The sequence below is a fragment of the Rhinoderma darwinii genome, chromosome 2, assembly GCF_050947455.1.
Source record: "Rhinoderma darwinii isolate aRhiDar2 chromosome 2, aRhiDar2.hap1, whole genome shotgun sequence".
NCBI lineage: Eukaryota > Metazoa > Chordata > Amphibia > Anura > Rhinodermatidae > Rhinoderma > Rhinoderma darwinii.
In genome coordinates, this window is record NC_134688.1 from 126,753,289 (window position 1) to 126,773,863 (window position 20,575).

At 42.1% G+C, this 20,575-nt stretch overlaps 1 protein-coding gene across 7 annotated transcripts in view; it reads left to right on the forward strand.

Annotated features, from left to right (window-relative positions):
• The window catches only part of ENOX1 (ecto-NOX disulfide-thiol exchanger 1), a 686,747-nt gene that overhangs the window by 148,905 nt on the left and 517,267 nt on the right, over positions 1-20,575 (forward strand). For 4 of the 7 annotated variants that reach the window (XM_075852278.1, XM_075852272.1, XM_075852273.1 and 1 more), the window contains one exon: positions 16,146-16,217. The gene's annotated coding sequence lies outside the window, so the exon portion shown is untranslated. Of the gene's footprint in view, positions 1-306; positions 428-2,509; positions 2,653-3,717; positions 3,904-16,145; positions 16,218-20,575 lie in introns of those variants that run through there. The other 3 variants (XM_075852274.1, XM_075852275.1, XM_075852276.1) reach the window with 3 other exon arrangements.

The following is a 20,575-nucleotide window of genomic DNA, read 5'->3' on the forward strand; positions in this document are numbered from 1 at the left end:
GTATTTTCAGACGTAAAACGAGGCATAATACGCCTCGTATACGTCTGAAATTTGGCCGTGTGAACATACCCTAACTGAGAAGTCGATACCAAATAGAGCACTTTCCTAACTCTGTAATACATGTGTTTACACATCGCGGAAGCATCTTCTTCCTTCACCTGTTATAATTGAGCTCTGGACTGTAGTAGTCGCTGGCTCCAGCCATTTTTATGGAGACCTCATTTCTCTCTGTTCGGAAAGCGACGCAAACATGGCGGCGTATTAGGAAACATGCAGCAGATGAAAACAAATATAGGGCTTCCTCTAGTGTTCACACGTGCGCTGCACTAAAATGCTGGTAATGTTATCGTATGTCAGCCGGTGGTTTCCGGGTGTTGAGTTACGAGTTGGCAAGTGTCAGCTGGAAGTGGAGGGTATAATTATAGAAGTAAGTATCGCGCGCCCTCGCTGGCTGTGTAGTAGACTGTGCGCGCACCGGCTGTATAGTGTTAGAAAGTTGCCGGGACTTTGTTGTGTTTCTCGTGTGTGCTGATGTCAGTGTGGATGTGCAGTTTTATGGGAACGTGGCTATGTGAGGGGTTATTCACTGCAGGTTATTTATGTCATTGGAATAGATGGCTGTTAGATTTTTTTCCCTAAATCACAAATGAGCCCAGGGAACCTTAGAAATCATTCACAGGGTAGAGCTGTTTGCGCCATGGCTATTTGGCAGGACACGGCTATAGGCACTCCGCTTGCCGCCTTATAGTTCTTCCATATAGGTTTGTATAATTTCTCGGTAATGCGGCATCCAATGAAACATTTTTTTAATTTATTTTTTTATCTATGATTCATACAGAACGTATGGAAAAAAAAATCCCTTTGTGAAATAGACATAGCGGTACAGTATGGACTCCTAGACTGTTTGCCTTATTAATGCTGCATACAACTCAGAACGTGTACAGAGCTGTAATCTTCCCTATGCACGAGGCCTAAGCCGGGGTTCACACCGTGTTGTGTGTGACGTGGATTTTGGTGCAGATATAGCTGCGGAATTTGCTTATTGCAATGTATGAAAATTCACAGTATTTCTGTAACAGATATTTCATACTGCGGCATTAGGTAGCAAATATGTAAACCCGGCCTTAGGCTGGAACTAGATCACGTTTTTTGTTGTACAGGTTCTGTAATATTGGGAAGAGAGAACAAGGAGTCACAACGCCATAGATGATAGAAACAACTACAAAATATTATTTATTACAATATCATACAAAGAAATGCAAAAGCGAGGATCTAAAATAATGTGTGGACCACTCAAAGAATATTGATATCACCACGGCCATGATATTTACATCACACAGGTTCTGCAATATGCACGGTCCACAGGAACGCATTAGGCTTGATTCACACACTGCGTTGTGCTGCGTTCTCAGTTTCGTTTTTTCATAGCATTTTTTTTTTTTTTAAGATTAAAAACTGCTGCCAGATGTTACTTTAAAGTCTGTAGCGAAACGTTGAAGCGTTTTTCGCCATTTCGATAAAGCTTTTGGGTCCGTAGCATTTTTTTAAACAAACTCCAATCTCAGGGTATGGTGTTTTTTCTGGCATTTTTTAAGTCCTATAAAAACGCCAGAAAAAAAACAAACCATGCTTGCCATTTCACAATATTTTTTCCAATTCAAATTTTTTTTATTGGTTTTAATACAAACAATTATAAAGACTTTCGGAGAAAAATGTGTCCCCATAATAAAAAGAACATGACAAATAAGGGCACAGCCAAAATAGAAGGGTAAGCATCGCAACCCATGAAGAGCGCACAGTATGACAGCTAGCTGAGCAATCCTAACCGGAAGGAGCATTGCTTAACCCCTTAATGACCGGGCCTGAAAACACCTTAATGACCAGCTTGATTTTTCTGTTTTTGCCTCTCTGCTTTTCAGCAGCCATAACTTTTTTTTTCATTGACGTGGCTGTATGAGGCCTTGTTTTATGCGAGAGAAATAGTATTTTTTTTCCCCCACAGTTTGGGGGTAAAAAAATCTCTCTTTTTTGCGGCGTGAATATAGGGAAAAGCGATTCTCGGCATAGTTTTTCTTGTTTATTTTTTATCCCGTTCACGTTTCACGCTAAATAACCCATTAGATAAATTCTTCAGGTTATTACGGTCGTCTAGATACCTAATATGTGTAGATTTTTTGTTTTTATTTAGTGTAGGGGCAATAAAATGTATTTTATGCAAAATAATGACTTTTTTGGGACTTTTTTTATTTATTTATTTATTTTTGTTACTTTTTTTTTAATCCCATCAAGGGATAACTTTATTTGTAACTTTTTTTTTTTTTTACTTGTAATGTATTAGCATACTACTGTATGCTAAGACATTACACTGTCACTATGACACAGGCTGCTGTTAGGGCAGCACATAGTGTGCCCAAACAGCAGGCAAATGGAACAGACAGCCCTGGGGTCCTTTGTAGGTCCCCAGGGCTGAATGCAGAGGGATTCCCCGGTGTTTGATCGCATCACCGGAATCCCGGTGATGCGATCAAAGAGGGGAATTCCCTTTGATCATGCTGCGGTCACGGACTGTGGTAATCAAAGGGTTAAGCAGCTGGGGTCTGAATGTTTGCCCACCCCAGCTGTGTTCAGGAGGATTCTCTAGGATCAGGAGCGGTAAGTTACAGTTCCTGCTTAGAGGATGAGCGCTCATCAGCCTAATCTACAGCGACGCCAAAAGACAGTGGGCGGTCAGGAAGGAGTTAAAAGTAAAGGGAAAGAAACACACAATAATTCAACTTCCTACACACCCTAAAATGCAACGGCCATAGCATGTGAGCGCAATCACAGGAAGCAAATGACCCCTCAAAATAGACACGAGAGAGAATGGGAGACAAACAAAGGCAAGGGAGAGACCAGGAGCGTTCATGGTGAACCTGAATATCGTGCAGAGGCAGCCGGAGATTGAGCCAGGAGGTGTTCGTCACAATAGTTTTTAATGCAGTTTACAAATCCGAATACAAACCCTGTGTGAACGAAGCATTAAGGTGCACATAAGTGAGATGTACATGCGACTGCAATGCCGTTATAATTTTGTTCTGGTGCAGTTGGGGTATGTGCACACGACCTCTTTTCAGACGTAATGGCGGCAAACATCTGCCCATTGCTTGCAATGGGTCTTACGATGTTCTGTGCAGACGAGCTGTCATTTTACGCGTCGCTGTCAAAATCCGTTGCGTAAAATGACGGCTCGTCAAAAGAAGTGCAGGACACTTCTTGGGACTTTTTTTGAGCCGTTTTCTCATACTCTATTGAAAACGGCTCCAAAAATGGCCGTGAAAAACGTGAGCTGCTCAAAAAACGTCTGAAAATCGGGGGCTGTTTTTCCTTGAAAACAGCTCCGTATTTTGAGACGTTTTTGACTCTGCATGTGAACATACCCTTACACTTTTTGTTTTCTCACATAGATGTGAGGTAGTCGTGCGGTTTGTCACTAGATAAGATTTTAGTTCCCATGGAAATTAAACATGTAACATAGAAGGGGGAAAAAAAAGTGTGGAACAAATTCCAATATGCCAATTAGGTGACTTGTTCTTTCTACTGTGAATTTTTATATGTCTGGGTTCACGTTCGGGCTGGGCAATTCATTGAAAAAAACGTGAAATTGAAATTCGGCGCAATTAATCGTTGTCATCTTGCACATTTTGTTTTTTTTAAATTATTTTTCCCAGTTTAAACTGCATCTTCAGAACGCATTTACAGTTGAATCCAATGGTAGAGCAGGGGGCTGTAAGGTACCTGCTCTACCACCCACTGTGTATCACCGAACGGGAGGCAGTGACGTCATCGCACCGGTCTGTGCTGTGCCGCCCAGACCAGGGGAGCAGAGGGATCTTCTCCACCCGTCGTTGGCCTGGGATTAGGCGAGTATGTACTGTATATTATTTTTATTAGGCCCTATTGGGGCTGTATCAGGGCATTATGCTGTGAGCGGGCAGATGTGGGCATTATACTATGTAGGGGCAGCTATGGGGGCATTATACTGTGGAGGGCAACTATGGGGGGGGCATTATACTGTGTGTGGGCAGCTATGGTGGTATTATACTGTGTGGGGAGCAGTGTCAGGTGGTTTATTATATACAGCAGGCTCATGGCATAAATATTCAATGGCGTAGCATTCAAATAGGGGGTGTGGCATGCAAAATGGGTTTTGCCCCAAATCGTTTATTAATCCTAATCGAGGTTACGTGTTCAATTAATCGTGATTTTGATTTACATCATAAACTCTCAGCCGTAGTTCACGCGCTGCAGATTTTTGTCACAGTGTAAGACTATGTTCACACTGGTGTCTTGGTTTCTGTTTATAACAGATGCCATAAAGCTGTTCTGGATCTGTCGTGTCAAAGATCCAAATCTGGACTGATGAATCCTATTGATTTATAATGGGTTTCAATTGGAGATTCTGATGCTTCGACAGTAAGGCCGGATTCACACGTGAGTGTGCGTTTTGCGCGCGCAAAAAATGCAACATTTTTTGCGCGTAAAAGGTACTTAACAGCTCCGTGTGTCAGCCGCGTATGATGCGTGGCTGCGAGATTTTCGCGCAGCCGCCATCATTATGACACTCTGTATGTTTATAAACAGAAAAGCACGTGGTGCTTTTCTGTTTTCATTCATACTTTTTACTGCTGTTGCGCGAATCACGCTTGTACCACGGAAGTGCTTCCGTGTGCTGCGCGTGATTTTCATGCACCCATTGACTTCAATTGGTGCGTGATGCGCGAACAACGCACAAATATAGGACATGTCGTGAGTTTTACGCAGCGGACGCACGCTGCGTGAATATCACGGACAGTCTGCATGGCCCCATAGACTAACATAGGTCCGTGCGAGGCGCGTTAAAATCACTTGCGTTGCATGGATGTATTGCACGTTCGTCTAAATAAGCCCTAAGGGTATGTTCACACAGTGTTTTCGGACGTTTTTCTTGCCGTAAACTGCCCTAAAAACGGCCGATACATCGGAAGCAGAACGCCTCCAAACGTCTGCTCATTGATTTCAATGAGAAAACGGCATTCTAATCCGACAGGGCGTTTTTTACGTGGCCTTTCAAAACGGCCGCGTAAAACAACGGCCACGAAAAAGTGCATGTCACTTCAGCGGTTTTGGAGCCTTTTTTCATAGACTCTATAGAAAAACAGCTCCGAAAACGTCCGTGAAAAATGCGACTTTGAGTAAAAAACTTCTGAAAATCAGGAGCGGTTTTCCCTTGTGTGTGCACATACCCTTAGAATAGCACCACATACAATTCTGAATGCCTCTGTGAACAGAGCCTAACCCTGAAAATGCATTGTATCAACATGTGGATTTTGCAATGCATTAGGCCGTATTCACACAAACGGGTGGAAACAGCAATTTTTCATGGCTATTTTGCACCCATGCGGGACCAGTTTTCATGGATCCCTCATAGACTTGGGTCTATTGAGTGATCTGGAAATACGAGCAACAATAGGCCGATTATCCCTGTCGTGTGAATAAGGCCTAAGGCTTGCTGCAAATTATAATTTCGACAACATGTCCTCCCTATACGTCGCCTTAAAAGTATAAATTTCCAATTGAGACCGCAACAGACTAGATTTGTTGTTGGGGTGCATGTACTCACATGGGACGGTCTTAGCTCCCAAAAAATGTCTGAAGTAGTAGAGAAAACCACGTTCTTTTCCAATGAATTTCTTTTATTTTGCCCATCATCAGACAAAAAATAGAAGCAACGTTTCAAACCGTTTCAGTGGTTGGGGCTTTTTCAAAAAGGTTGAGCTTGAAAATTACCCAGCCACTGTAACGGGTCGAAACGTTGCTTCTATTTTTTTTGTACGTTGATAACGGGCATAATAAAATACATTTATTGAAAAAGGATTCTGTATTTGCAACTACTACTTTACCCTTAATCTTCTAGTCACAGGGGCTGCCGTAGTCCTTAAAGGGGTTGTCTTATACAGACAACTCCTGTCCATATACTCCCACTCCGGCGGACCTGGCTTGTCCACTCATTACATAGTTGCCCATTTATTTGAATGGCTGCATGTGAGTCAACATATTCTCTTTACTCAGCAGTCTCTGCCAGTCCCATAGACTTTGAATTGATAGCGCGAATGATCCGACCGCAGGTCCATTCAAAGTCAGTGAGAAGTAACGGGACTTTCTACCACTTTTCTAATAATTGATGATGGTTCCAGCAGTGGGGCCCCCAGTGATCATACATTTATCACCTCACACAGCTTTTTGCTACTTTTTTGTGTAATTACACCAGATATTTGTTTGGAATTAGTAGAAAATTAATGTAGCTTAACAGATAGGTGTGTTTTTTTAATTTTATTTTTATACATCTCGGGACTGAGAGGATAATGAGGTTGGAAGGGCAGTGTCTTGGTTTATAGCTGTGAAGAAAGTTAAACACATGTGGCAGGTGAGGTTATTGTTTAAGGTAAACAGTATTTTGGAAGGAAAATGTCAAAATTCATGCATGTCAATTTCAATTGGCCGGACTGTTCAACCCTGAAAATGTCAAGCTTTGCTCCTTTATCATCTTGTAGCGTGTTTTACCTGACAGCTACTGTGAGGTAAAATCTTCGCTACACCATTCCTTGTGTGTGTGTGTGTGTGTGTGTGTGTGTGTGTGTGTGTGTGTGTGTGTGTATATGTATGTGTGTATGTATATATGTGTGTGTTATGGACAACAGTATTGAGGCACACCACCCATCCTCCTTGTCCAAATAATGGGGCTTAGCAAAAGGGCCTGACAAATTTGCTGTAATTAATCCCAGAATTTGGCAGAAATGACATTGTAAATCTAAACCAGCTCGTAGCTGAGGTAGATTTCCCTCCCAGGCACACTGAGAGCCAGAGATGCGTCTGATTTAATAAGAGGCGTGTACCGCTTAATAAATCAGGTGCATCTCACTCCAGCTATCTATATATTAAGACTGGCGTGTGTGTGAAGCGTCAATCTTAATAAATATCATCCATATATACCTCATGAGAATATACACTATATGGGCAAAAGTATTGGGGGACACCTCCTAAGTAAATTCATGTGTTTAATTTAGTCCCATTGCCGCAGTCTTATAAATCAAGCAACTAGCCATGCAGTCTGCCTTTTACAAACATTTGTGAAAGAATAGGTCGTTGTGTAATAGGATGCCATAGTTGCAACGAGTCCGTTCGTGAAATTTCTTCCCTCCTAGATATATACCAATCCGACTGAGGCCCTAAAGGACACTCTTTTGGCCTCCGTTGGGCTAATGAAGCACTATGGACGTGTTTAGTGTACACATCTGGAGATTCCCTGACATACAAACTACACATAGGGTTAAAAAGCAATGTTAAACAGACCTTATTTTGAAGCCTCCCTTTTAAAATGTATCCGGGACTGATCAATAGAAATGTACTTTTCGGGGGTGTAAGCTTGGGCAAACTTGGCACTAAAATGGTCTATGAGTGGCCTAACTTTAAATAAGCTGTCAAAACTGTGGTCCTCTCGGGGTGGGCAGTGTGTATTGTAATGTAGGAATCTCAGAATCACTTCAAAGTGTGTCCTTGACATGGGCATGCAGTACATCAATTACAGAGGTAAAGATAGTACTAAGAATGTATATGCGTACAAATGGTACTAAGAATGTATATGCGTACAAATGGTACTAAGAATGTATAGGCGTGCAAATGGTACTAAGAATGTATATGCGTACAAATGGTACTAAGAATGTATAGGCATGCAAATGGTACTAAAAAAGATAGGCGTACAAGTTGTACAAAATGCTAAGAAATGAATTGCATACTACTGTACTAGAAATTATGGAGGTGATCAAAGGAAGATGAGGGTGATGGAGTAAAGGTATCACAGGGGGATCACAGAAAGGTGATCACAGTGATGATGGGGTCATGGCATGAATGTATCAAGGAGGTGATCATACTGATGATAGGGGAGATGGTGATCACAGGGGGATGATCACAAAGATGATGGGAGTGATCAGGAGGTAATATTAGTAATGGAAGTGGTATTCGGGTTTATATCGCCGCACGGAGTCAACTGGGACGGTTAGATCACAAGCAGAAAATATATACCCCGCTTTCTCCTACTAAAACGCTGTGATTGGGCAGTCAACTTTGACATACCAATCACAGCGATCTACGGGGCAGGACTTCCCTGATTAGTATCTTGGCAGTTAGTAGTGATTGACTGCTGTTTATGACAGCAGCCATCACTACGGTTACCGTGTCGTGTGGTACGATGGCATACCCATAAGACAAATCGCATTAACGGCTTCTACGATGCAGCTGACCCCTCCAATCAAGACTTCTGATATGTCACTATGACGTGTCAGAAGCTTGTCAAGCGTTTAGTTACACTTTAAGCGGAAGTATGTGGTTGCTGAAACTGAATACTTTGGACATCATTAGAAAAACGTAACTGTTCTCTCTTTTGAGGTCCTAGATTATTACATTAGATCCTTACGCCATGGTCATGGGCGGTGTATTTATTGTGGAATTTTTGTTACGTAATTCGCAATGAAAATTTGCATCAAATTGCAGTAAAATTGATGGGGTTCCTGGACATGCAGTACAATACCTCTATGTGTAGGCGCACCCTAACAGACCCATCTGCTGATCAATAAACCTTGACTAGGACCAGAAAACATTTTATAAAAGGGTTTTCCAGCAGTTTCTAAAATCGGCGTTAATTTGTACTGCAGTTGGATCCCCGTCTAGTCAGCACCATACTGTTTAGGATGTCAATTGTTTTTTAGGTCTGATTGAAGATCAACTATTGTAATATATCATATGTTCTTATCTACATATGATATTGCGTATATCTACTTTTTATCAATAAAACCCTACATTTGATACCCGGTTTTTGTGATGCTTGAGTGACGGTGCCACTGTTCTTATGCTGCAAAATGTTCTTCTATGGGTTACACCTTAATATAACAAATTCTAAAATTGTTATAATTTATCATTTTGTTCTTGTGCATCCATATAGAATATATAGGATGTTTTTCAATTCCCTGCAACAGATGTGAATCTTGATGTAATGCCACAGATATTTTAATGAAGTCACGCATAAACCTCAAAATCATAGTCTTAAAATGTAGTTTGTATTTTTATTCTACCGTTTTTAGGACTCTACTGTATGGTGTACTTTTGTCCTTGATAGATTTTGGATCAACAAAGTACAGAAGTATTTTGTACTCTAGCACTTTCTGTTAATCTGTCATTTTCTGTAATCCGGCATTTTTTGTAAACTATATTTAGAAACAAATGAAAGTTGACCATACACTATATATTTTGGACGGCGGAAAAGGCAGATTGGAATAATCTTCTGCCGAGCGTCGGCTTTTTTAATGAAGCGAACGTGACCGATTCTGAGCAAAAACTGTATTTGCGGAAAAGTTGGTCTGCCGGTTTTCATTTTTTTCGGTCATTGTTGGTAGCAGACCTGTAAAGTTGTTCATGCCAAATGACAGATCTGCACCCTGTCAATAGAAGCCTAGATCAGGCCACGGCTCAAGGCAGAGATCAATTGGTTTTATAGACCTACCATGAGCGACACGTCATTTCACAACACCCATGTCTGCCGTTTTGCGTTCTTACAGGAGTAATTATTTTCAGACTTTCTCGTATATACAAATAAAAAGAATTTAGAGTATAAAGTTAATATATTTCCTGCTTTTCTTTTTCATGTATCTGTTCTTCTGAATAATCGTGCGCTTCCATTGCTTAGAATTAGTTGGCTCAGTCTGTTTAGTCTGATTGACATTTGGGTTGTGAAAAAGAATTGTTACCTTGCCTACGGAATTTGTGACTGTATAATATTCCAAATGAACGGCTAGTTTTCCAAGAGGATTAATTTGATGTTTATTTAAAGGGGTATTTCCAGCTTAAACATTTGGCATATCCAATAGATATGTCATAAACGTCTTATCAGTACGGATCCAAGAGCTGAGACTCGCATCTATCTCCGGAACAGAGGTCATGCAACCCCCATCTCGTCTGGTGAGGCCGCGACCACATCTATGTGGAAAATTAATGGAGGTGGCTGTGTATGTGTGCTGCGCTCGCCATTGATTCTTATGGGAGTAACAGAAATAGCTGAGCAAGCACTGAATCTTTGATATTTTTTTTTTATTGAATTTATTTGCTTCCTAAATGCAAAATTAAGCAGCTTTCTAATTCTTGTTCGTCCCAAAAATTCCTACCATTTTTTTTGTGGTGATTGTGTATCTCCTGTACATAGCTGTATGTGCCGCTGATTTTGACACCGATATGACAGCACGGTGTTGCGTCATCTCTTATCTGTTTTCCCCATCCCTTCTATCAGTGTTAGGGTATGTGCGCACACACTAATTACGTCCGTAATTGACGGACGTATTTCGGCCGCAAGTACCGGACCGGACTCAGTGCAGGGAGCCGGGCTCCTAGCATCATAGTTATGTACGATGCTAGGAGTCCCTGCCTCTCTGCAGGACAACTGTCCCGTACTGTAATCATCATGTTTTCAGTACGGGACAGCAGTTCCACGGAGTAGCAGGGACTCCTAGCATCGTACATAAGTATGATGCTAGGAGCCCGGCTCCCTGCACTGTGTTCGGTCCGGGACTTGCGGCCGAAATACGTCCGTCAATTACGGACGTAATTAGTGTGTGTGCACATACCCTTAGGGTACAGTCCCCAATTAGCGGCATCCGCAAACTTCTGCGGCATGTGGTGGGCAGGGTTTTCAAACAAATTGTTTATCGGCCGCACAGTTTTGCATGTAAACAGCTGTTTTACCGCAAAACCTCTCAGCTGTTAACACTCTTTACAGATGTGGTTTGTGGATGCCACTACATGGAATAGTTCCCTAAGATATACTAGCAGGGAGGAGGTAGGTTGGAGTAAAGAGGGAGGAGAGGACCCAGAGTCTGCAGAGGGAGGGAGGAGTGATCACTCGACGGCATCTGTTTATTTTCAGTTATACATGGGATATAGCATAGGAATTTAGGACCGGAATGAAGCCGTGCTGATACCTGACAGCTAGTGCAGGCAGCAGCATCCTGGACTCACAGGGGCAGATTTACTAAGACTGGTGTTTCATACGAAGTCTTGGTCTAAATCTCGCAGGAGTTTGATGCAGCTCATTTATTAAGAGTCGCCTGTTGTCCTTAGACACCAGAAAGTGAAATCAACGCCAGCTACGAGCTGACTTAGATTTCCGTTATTTATTCCAGTTTCTAGCATAAATTAAAGTTTGTCGTGCTGCTGGTGCCCCCGCCTTTTTTATTTTTATGTGCTGGATGTAGCATAAATTGGCAAAAAGTCTTAAATTATTGGGCAGATATGGCGTACACCAAAATTTGTGTAATTTTATCGCCATAATACTGGTGTACAACCATTCGTCTGTTTCTCCCCTAGAACTTACAGACACAAAGTATTTCTAGGAGGGAGACACCCACAGTAGAAGTCTGAAACTCGCAGCAGGTTGTAAACTGCATACCAGGGGGCCTGAAAACCAATAAAGGAATAAGGCCTCATGCACATGAACGTAATTACGGGCCCATAGACTTCTATTGGCCACGGGTACCTTCCCGTTTGCTTACGGGAAGGTGCCCGTGCCATTGAAAAATATGTAACATGTCCTATTTTAGGCCGTAATTACGTTATGGGCAGGCCCATAGAAGTCTATGGGGCTCCCGTAATTACGGGTGGCTACGTGTGTGCACCCGTAATTACGGGAGCGTTGCTAGGCGACATCAGGGGATAGTCACTGTCCAGGGTGCTGAAAGTTAAAGAGGCTCTGTCACCAGATTTTGCAACCCCTATCTGCTATTGCAGCAGATAGGCGCTGCAATGTAGATTACAGTAACGTTTTTATTTTTAAAAAACGAGCATTTTTGGCCAAGTTATGACCATTTTTGTAGTTATGCAAATGAGGCTTGCAAAAGTCCAAGTGGGTGTGTTTAAAAGTAAAAGTCCAAGTGGGCGTGTATTATGTGCGTACATCGGGGCGTTTTTAATACTTTCACTAGCTGGGCGCTCTGAAGAGAAGTAACATCCTCTTCTCTTCAGAACGCCCAGCTTCTGACAGTGCAGATCTGTGACGTCACTCACAGGTCCTGCATCGTGACGGCCACATCGGCACCAGAGGCTACAGCTGATTCTGCAGCAGCATCACCGTTTGCAGGTAAGTCGATCTTCCCTCTATCCACCACTGATGGAGAGAGAAGGGACTGCCGATTTAGGGAAATGCAATTTTGCAGAGAAAACAGGTCCGTGAATACGGGTTGAATACGTGCGACAAAGTACCCGTATTTACGCCAGTATTTACGGGAGGAAAAAAATGTGTTTCGTGTGCATGAGGCCTTAGGGTCTGTCCCCACAGACCATATATACTGCAGTTTTTCTGCAACGGAAAATCCGCAGCGGAATTTCATAAATATGCAGGTAAATTAGTCACAGAAATCTGCAGCAAATAGTGCATTTTTGCTGTTCACAGCTCTGTGGAAATCAATGAAGATTTTTTTTGCTGCGGTTTTACCTACGGAATTAGTGTGAAACATAGTGTGAAGCATCATTTGTAGAAAACTGTATTTTCTGTGGTTTTAACTGCAGAATCGTCATAAAAATCGAAAGCTGTTTTTGTTGCATCCCCCCCCCCCTCCTCTATGGGAAAAAAAAATGCAGCATTTCCGCTTAAATTTCTTCAGTATTAATTTGAGGTGCTGCGGATTATAAAGTCCCACCGCAGCTGAATTTCCACACAAGTTATGTGTGGATTTTATCCGCAGCGTTGTTGAAATCTCCATTTTGTATAGGGCCTGTGGGAACATACCTTAAATATTGCAGCCTGAAACTTCATAATTATGTTCTCCATGTCAAAGGTGTCCATATCTTAAGTTGTGAATATACCTTTTTTATTTTTTCTAAAAACATATAATTTTGTATAAAGCCAGAGTACAAGTGAAAATCATGAACTTTTATATTATATCATATTAGAGAAAAATGCCTTTTTCTCCAGTTATCAGCCTCCTTTCCCCTAGTCCCCTGTTTTCTTAACTATTTGCTTACTCTGAATTCACGAATAGAATCTGTATTCATTGAGGCAGAGAAGATACGGTTTTGTAGCTCCACTGAGAGATCAGGTCACAGCTGCCAATTGAAGGCTATGGAGAGGGCAGGGGGAGGAGGGAGCCGTGGATCGTGAGAGACACAGACTCTGCAGCAACCCCAGTACTGGATTCACAGCTACACTGCTCTTTACTGCTGTATAATTGACTATTTCTGTCTGCTGTGTATCAGAGACTGTTAGTAAGTTTACTGCTTCCTCCCCCTCCTCTCTCCATAGACAAGTCGATCTTACCTGCAAACGCTGATGCTGCTGCAGAATCAGCTGTAGCCTCTGGTGCCGATGTGGCCGTCACGATGCAGGACCTGTGAGTGACGTCACAGGTCTGCACTGTCAGAAACTGGGCGTTGTGAAGAGAAGAGGATGTTACTTCTCTTCACAGCGCCCAGCTAGTACAAGTATTAAAAACGCCCCGATGTACGCACATAATACACACCCACTTGGACTTGTACTTTTAAACACACCCACTTGGACTTTTGCAAGCCTCATTTGCATAACTACAAAAATGGTCATAACTTGGCCAAAAATGCTCGTTTTTTAAAAATAAAAACGTTACTGTAATCTACATTGCAGCGCCTATCTGCTGCAATAGCAGATAGGGGTTGCAAAATCTGGTGACAGAGCCTCTTTAACATTCTTAGGTAGATTTTGAAATGCAATCGTTTTTTGGCACTTTTTGGGCTTATTCCAATGCGGTCTTTGCGTCAAAAATCAGCTTAAAAAAATGCTTTGAACTGGGTCTTAAAGCGTTTGCTCAAGTCGTCAGTGCATATTATGGCATATAGACATTTATAGAGGGTGGTACGCTGCTCCGAATCCCCCTTCATGAGCGAGAACCGTGAGCTGCTCTGGTGGCCAGTCATATGCTGTCTGACTGGCTGCAGCGTCCCCCAGCTATGTCAGATATTTTCTGGGGTGTCAGGAGCCCGACTTGCAACAACCGACGCTGTGGCATCCATAACAGAGGGGTGGTCTGTAGTAAGACAGCCCCTTTTAAAGGGAACCTCTCAGAAGGATTTTAATCACAAATTAGCAAAAATAGAAGAAATTGGGTAAGGGGTAAATAGTTTTTTCACATCACTGTAGATGTGGTGACGTTTGCTCTTTGAGATTCATGCTGTACAAGGTTCTTGTTTATATGATGGAGTATGAATATATTTCTTGGGTAGAATGAAATGCTTATAATGGGTCCATTCCCAACCGTTGCTATATAAGCAAATGCCATATAAAGGGTGTATGAAGCAGAATGTTCTGTTCAACTCCATTGTATGAGGTGAAATAAAGGGAAATGTTTGTACATTGCTGATGTCCAAAATCCATTCAATCCGATATCTAATTTATTCATGGTAGAATATTGTGTATTTTTATTTTGATAGATTTTGTGAGTTATGTAAACCTGGCCGTTTCCCTGATGTGGTTAACAGCCGACTGACCTTGAAGAATTTTTGTTCATTTATGTAAATTGCTTTGCCGTCATATTGGTGAAAGCAGCTGACATTATTATTGATGATCTGCTTATTGTACATAAAAAGTGAGGCGACCAGAGCACGTTCCTACCCTCTGGATGGTGATGAAAAGGTATATCAAGTCATGGCTGTCCGTGAGAAATGCCGGAGGGGGTCACCTTGCAAATACATCTGCTGCCTGGTGTACTATTAAAAGGCATTGATTTTTCCATTGACTGCCTGTCTCATAATAATTATCGTTTTTGGTATTGCTGCTGTCACAAAAGTGATTTGTTTTACACGGAGTGCGCTATATATCTGCTTTAAACTCCAGTAAACGATGCAACCGTGTTATACTTGGGATTCATTATTAGCGAGATAAGATAAATTCCCCTACAATTGTAAGAATATGAAATATGTTGCCGCGCAATGCATCGATTCCCCTGGAAGGATTCTCGAACGCTGCACAATCCAGGTTATACTCTCGTTTGTCCGTCACTTTTATATCATGTTTGTTATTCTATTCTTTTAATGACATGTTGAATTTGTTGCAAAGTCGCCAGCAATGGGCGTTCCCGCTTCATATTTTTTTAGTACGACCGCTTTTTAACTTGGCCCTAATATTTTGCTTCATAATTATCATATTTTTACTTGATTTGCTTTTGCAACAATTTTCCAAAATTAACAAAGCAAAAAGACACCACAAAAAGGAAAAAGTTTAATGTACAGTAAATACACTATTAGGGCAATATTGTACGAACATATTCTGCAGAGTTGAGACAACTAACTGTGTTCCATTTTCAAACTTTTATTTTTATAGTTTTGATAAAACTTTTGTATACATGAGCTACCAGTAGCCACTGGCTTGTTAACCGCCCTATGGAATGAACATAGATGCTTCTGAAGTTCTGGTGGAAATTCACCTCCGGCTTTGTGAATTTGTAGCTCTCCCTCTGTTCCCACACTACTGCCATCCACTTTGATGTCTTAGTGGGTTAGCCAACCTTTTTGTAGTTAAAGGGGTTTTCCCATCTTGGACATTTATGACATATACACAGGGTGTGCCATAAATGTGTGATAGACACTGGTCCTACCTCTGGGATGAGCACCTATCTCTAAAACACATCCCTCTGACCCCCCGGCCTAACGTTTCTTGCTCTCGTTGCTCTCTGGACAATGACTGACTAGGTGGTAGGGAGTGCGGAAACAGCTGAGCTACGCTGTTTCTGTAACTCCCAGAGTAGTGAATGGGAGTTATGGAAACCGCGTAGCACAGCGAACAACGCGTTTTCCATAGCTCCCAAGTGGATTTGCCATAAATGTCCAAAATGGGAAAGCCCCTTTCACACACAGTCCAATGTAAAGAATGTTTTGCTGCCACTGGGAAGTGTCTCCCAAGTAGCTGACCATCTGAAAACATTTAATAGAAATAATTACTTCTTGCCTGATAGTCCAAAATAATTTTTATGATGTTTTAAAGAATGTTGCGTTGTTTTGACTCCTAGATCAATGCTTAAGGACATCTTACCGCTTCATAAATAAGTAATAATATCTTATTTCATCAGATTTGATGCTGCATCCCAGAGCTGTATGGAAGGAGCCTAACAACGGTGGACTGGAAAACAATACATCACTAGGTAATGACTCTGCTTAATAACTATGCATATTAATAGCTATCCCTTGTGCATTATTAGAGAAAAAGTGCAAATGTGCATTAAGAAATATTTACAATTGATCACATGAGACTTTTTCATGAGGGTAACCGTGTTACGAAGTTTCACAGCGTCGCATGAAGATTAGATCCCTTGTTGCCACTGTCATGCTGTAATCCATTTGTTTCTCTGTGATGACTTTGAATCTATTTATAGCAAACACACAATGTTCAGAAAAATGTGCTAAAAATTCACCTTGACATTGCAGTTACCAAGTTTTGTGGAAAGTAGTGATCTCTCATGACCTTTGCATCTATGGTACTAAACATAATAAGACTATTCGGCTGGGTTCACACAGAGTTTTTTTTGCAGGAGGAAAATCTGCCTCAAAATTCCGTTTGGAATTTTGAGGCAAATTTTCCTTTGCCTGCACGCCGATTTTTGCGGCGTTTTTCGCCCATGGCCGTTGAGCGCCGCGGGCATAAAACGCAGCGAATTACGCTTTCTCTGCCTCCCATTGATGCTATTCTCTTCCTCGTTCTTCTTCACTGCTCGACCGCAGTGAGGAGGACGTTGAATAAAGCGGCGGTCGAGCTTGCTTGCTGCTGTTCCATTCAAAGTCTATAGGAATGATGGAAAAAGCAGAGTAAGGCGCTCCGCTGTTTCCCTCATTCTCCTAGACTATGACTGAAGCTGCAGGCACATGCTCGAGCACTGCGTCATTCGAGCTCCTTCTCAACATGGGTGCGATGAGGAGGATCTGGGGGTACAGGATCCCCATTCTCATGACCAGTGGGGGTCCCAGAGGTGGGGCCCCCAACTATTAGAAAATTATCTAATAAATTATATAATGATTCTGGGAAAACCCTTTAAAAAAGGGCGTTTGATCCGTGCACATATGTTGTGTTTTAAAACGCAAACAAAAACTGAATGCGTTTTTGGTGGCACTTTTATATTTTGTGACCTTTTTTACAAGCGTTCCTGGGGTTTTTGAAGTCCTGTAGTGAAGCATATGGAAAAAAAAATGCCATACCTAGATCATTCTGCGTTACACCACTGACTCCCAAAAAACGCAATAAAAACACCAACCAGAACATTGTCACTGTAGGCCTTCTCGTATTTTGCTACAGACTTTAAAGTAACTTTGGCGGCTTACCTCCGCTTTAAACTAAACGAAAAAATCTGAAAAACGCCACCAAAAACATGAGAAAAGGCTGTATGTGAATCCAGCATTGTTTCTAGGAAAATGTTGCACTTTTGATCAGCTTCATCTGTAATTTTACGTGAATTGTTTAAGTTTTTTGCGAATACTTTCTTCATTATGTCATAATTTTATTGCAATTTTGTACTAGATTTACAGTAATTAAAGGTTCTGTCAGGTCAGACACAAGACCTTTCATATTGGAGCTGACAAATCTTTATTGTAATAAACCTTTAAACCACGTTTACAGGTGGGTACAGATTCAACACAGAAAATTAGCAAAAAAGGACAGTACAATTCTGGTGAATGGAGTATTAGGGTATGTTCACACGACCTATTTTCAGACGTAATTCAGGCGTTTTACGCCTCGAATTACGCCTGAAAAGACTGCTCCATTACGCCTGCAAACATCTGCCCATTGCCTGCAATGGGTTTTACGATGTTCTGTTCCGCACGAGCCTTTATTTTACGCGTCGCTGTCAAAATACGGTGCGTAAAATGACGGCTCGTCAAAAGAAGTGCAGGACACTACTTGGGATGTTTTTGGAGCCGTACTTTCATAGACTATTGAAAACAGCTCCAAAAACGGCCGTAAAAAACGCTGCGAAAAACGTGAGTTGCTCAGAAAACGTCTGAGAATCAGGAGCTGTTTTCCCTTGAAAACCGCTCCGTATTTTCAGACTTATTTTGTTAATCGTGTGAACGTACCCTTACAAAACCCCAGTCACATGCAATAGAAAGAATCTGCACAAATTTTAGGGTGTGCTGCAGATTTTCCCACCTTTTCCCTGCCCGCTTTTCAGCTAGAACATAAAACCACATGCCTAATATTGTGTAGGTACCCCTTGTGCTTCCCAAACAGCTTTGACCCGTCTAGACAAGGAGTCCACCAGACCCCTGCAAGTGTCCGGTTTTATCTAGCATCCAACCGATTATCAGCAGATCCTTTAAGTCGTGTAATTTGCGAGGTGGTGCCTCCATGGATTGGTTTGGTTTTTCCAGCGCGTCCCACAGATCCATCTGATTGAGATCTGGGGAATTTGTAGGCCAAGTAATCACCTTAAACTCTTTATCATGTTCACGAAACCATTTCTGAACAATTTTTGCAGTGTGGTATGGCGTGTTTTCCTGCTGAAATAGACCTCTACCATTCGAGAATCCCATTAAGGGGTTTACTTGGTCTGCAACAATTTCTGGTAGGTGCTAGGATTTGTTGGGCTAGCGACGTGATTTTTTCGATGTTTTGTCCGTAGACAATGCAGGTTTCTTTTTTTTTTTAATCATTTTTATACACATCCTTTTTGCTATTTTAGAATTTTTATTCATAAAGTTTGAAAATAATAATAAAAAAATAAGCTTTTTTACATTTCAGCTATTTTTTATTTGGTAATAACATAGTCTTACCCTAAAATAGACTTTTTATTTGTGATAGTCATGGTTTACCGTAAATTTTAATATGTTACATGTCTATATTAGGGTAATTGGGTCAGCGCTAGCGTTACAACAATGATTGGCGGGGGGGGACGATGTTTTTTTCGGGTGGGTATTTTATGTGTATTTATTACTAAAAAAAAATTGCACTTTTCTTTACTTTTATTTTTTTATTACTATGGTCAGTCCCTCAAAGGTCAAAAAAGATCTTTTGTATATATTTTTTCTTTCTTTTACACCATGGTTTTCCACTGTAACTGGAGCTGCACAGCAGCCCCAGTTACAGGGGAAATCAGCCCTCTCATAGTGACTATTGTCATTAATAGGGCTGTGCTGGGTCTAGCAGCAGTCTGTCAGTAACGGCACCCGGCGATCATGTGACCAGTCACATGATCACCGGGAGCAATAGAGACAGCAGCGCAGCCGCTGCCTCTATTCATATACACAGCGCACATTGAGCGCTGTGTACAAGTGATCAGAGAAGACAGAAGCAGCGAAAGCAGTCACTGACAACCGGAGACCCGACATTCAGCTACCCGATCGCTCGGGCAGCATGTTAAAATCCGAGCCGTAAATAGTCTATGGCATGGGTTTTAAGGACCCTGACCGCTGGCCGTAAATACACAGCCAGCGGTCAGGAACCAGTTAAACTGCATCCTGGTGCTATCGCTACCCCAGGAAAGCGATGCACACGCGCCTGGCCATCCGCATAATGTAAAAGAAAACGTGATTCATCAGACCAGGCCACGTTTTTCTATTGCTTCATGGTAAAGTTCTGATGATCATGTGTCCATTGTAGGTGCATTTGTTGGTGGACAGGGGTCAGTTTGGGCACTCTGACCGATCGGTGTGTACGCAGCCCCAAATTCATGAAGCTGTGATGCACTGTGTATTCTATAACCTTTCTGTCATAGCCATCATTAATTTGTACTGCAGTAGCTCTCTTATTGGAGTCAGGTCAGACAGGCTAGCCGTTGCTCTCCACGCAATAAACCTTGGCCGCTCATGTACCTGTTGCTGGTTCACTACTTGTTCTTCCTTGGACCACTTTCTGTAGGTACTAACTGCTACATACCTGGTATGCCATGCTAGACCTGCTGTGTTTGGAGATGCTCTGACCCTGTCCTCTAGTTGTCACAATATGGCCCTTGTCATAATTGTTCAGATTCTTACACTTGCCCATCTTTCCTGCTACCAACATATCCTTAAGAACTGACTGTTCACTTCCTAATATATCCCACCTCTTCACAGGCGCCTTTGTCTCGAGATAATCAATGTTATTCTCTTCACCTGTCAGTGGTTTTAACCCGTTAGTGACCGCCAATACGCCTTTTAACGGCGGCCACTAACGGGCTTTATTCTGTAGCATATGCCTTTTTACGGCACTGCATCAGGATAAAGTAAACAGAGCAGGGAGCCGTCAAATCTCCCTGCTCTCAGCTGCCAGAGGCAGCTGAGGGCTGGAGGCGTCCCTACTCTGCTGTGTGAGATCGGTATAAGTATCGATCTCACCCGTTTAACCCCTCAGATGCGGTGCACAATAGCGTGCACCGCATCTGAGTGGTTTTGGAGAGAGGGAGGGAGCTCCCTCTCTCTCCCACCGACACCCGGCGATACGATCGCCGAGTGTCTGTGTCTCCAATGGCAGCCGGGGGCCTAATAAAGGCCCCCAGGTCTGCCTGGAGCGAATGCCTGCTAGATCATGCCGGAG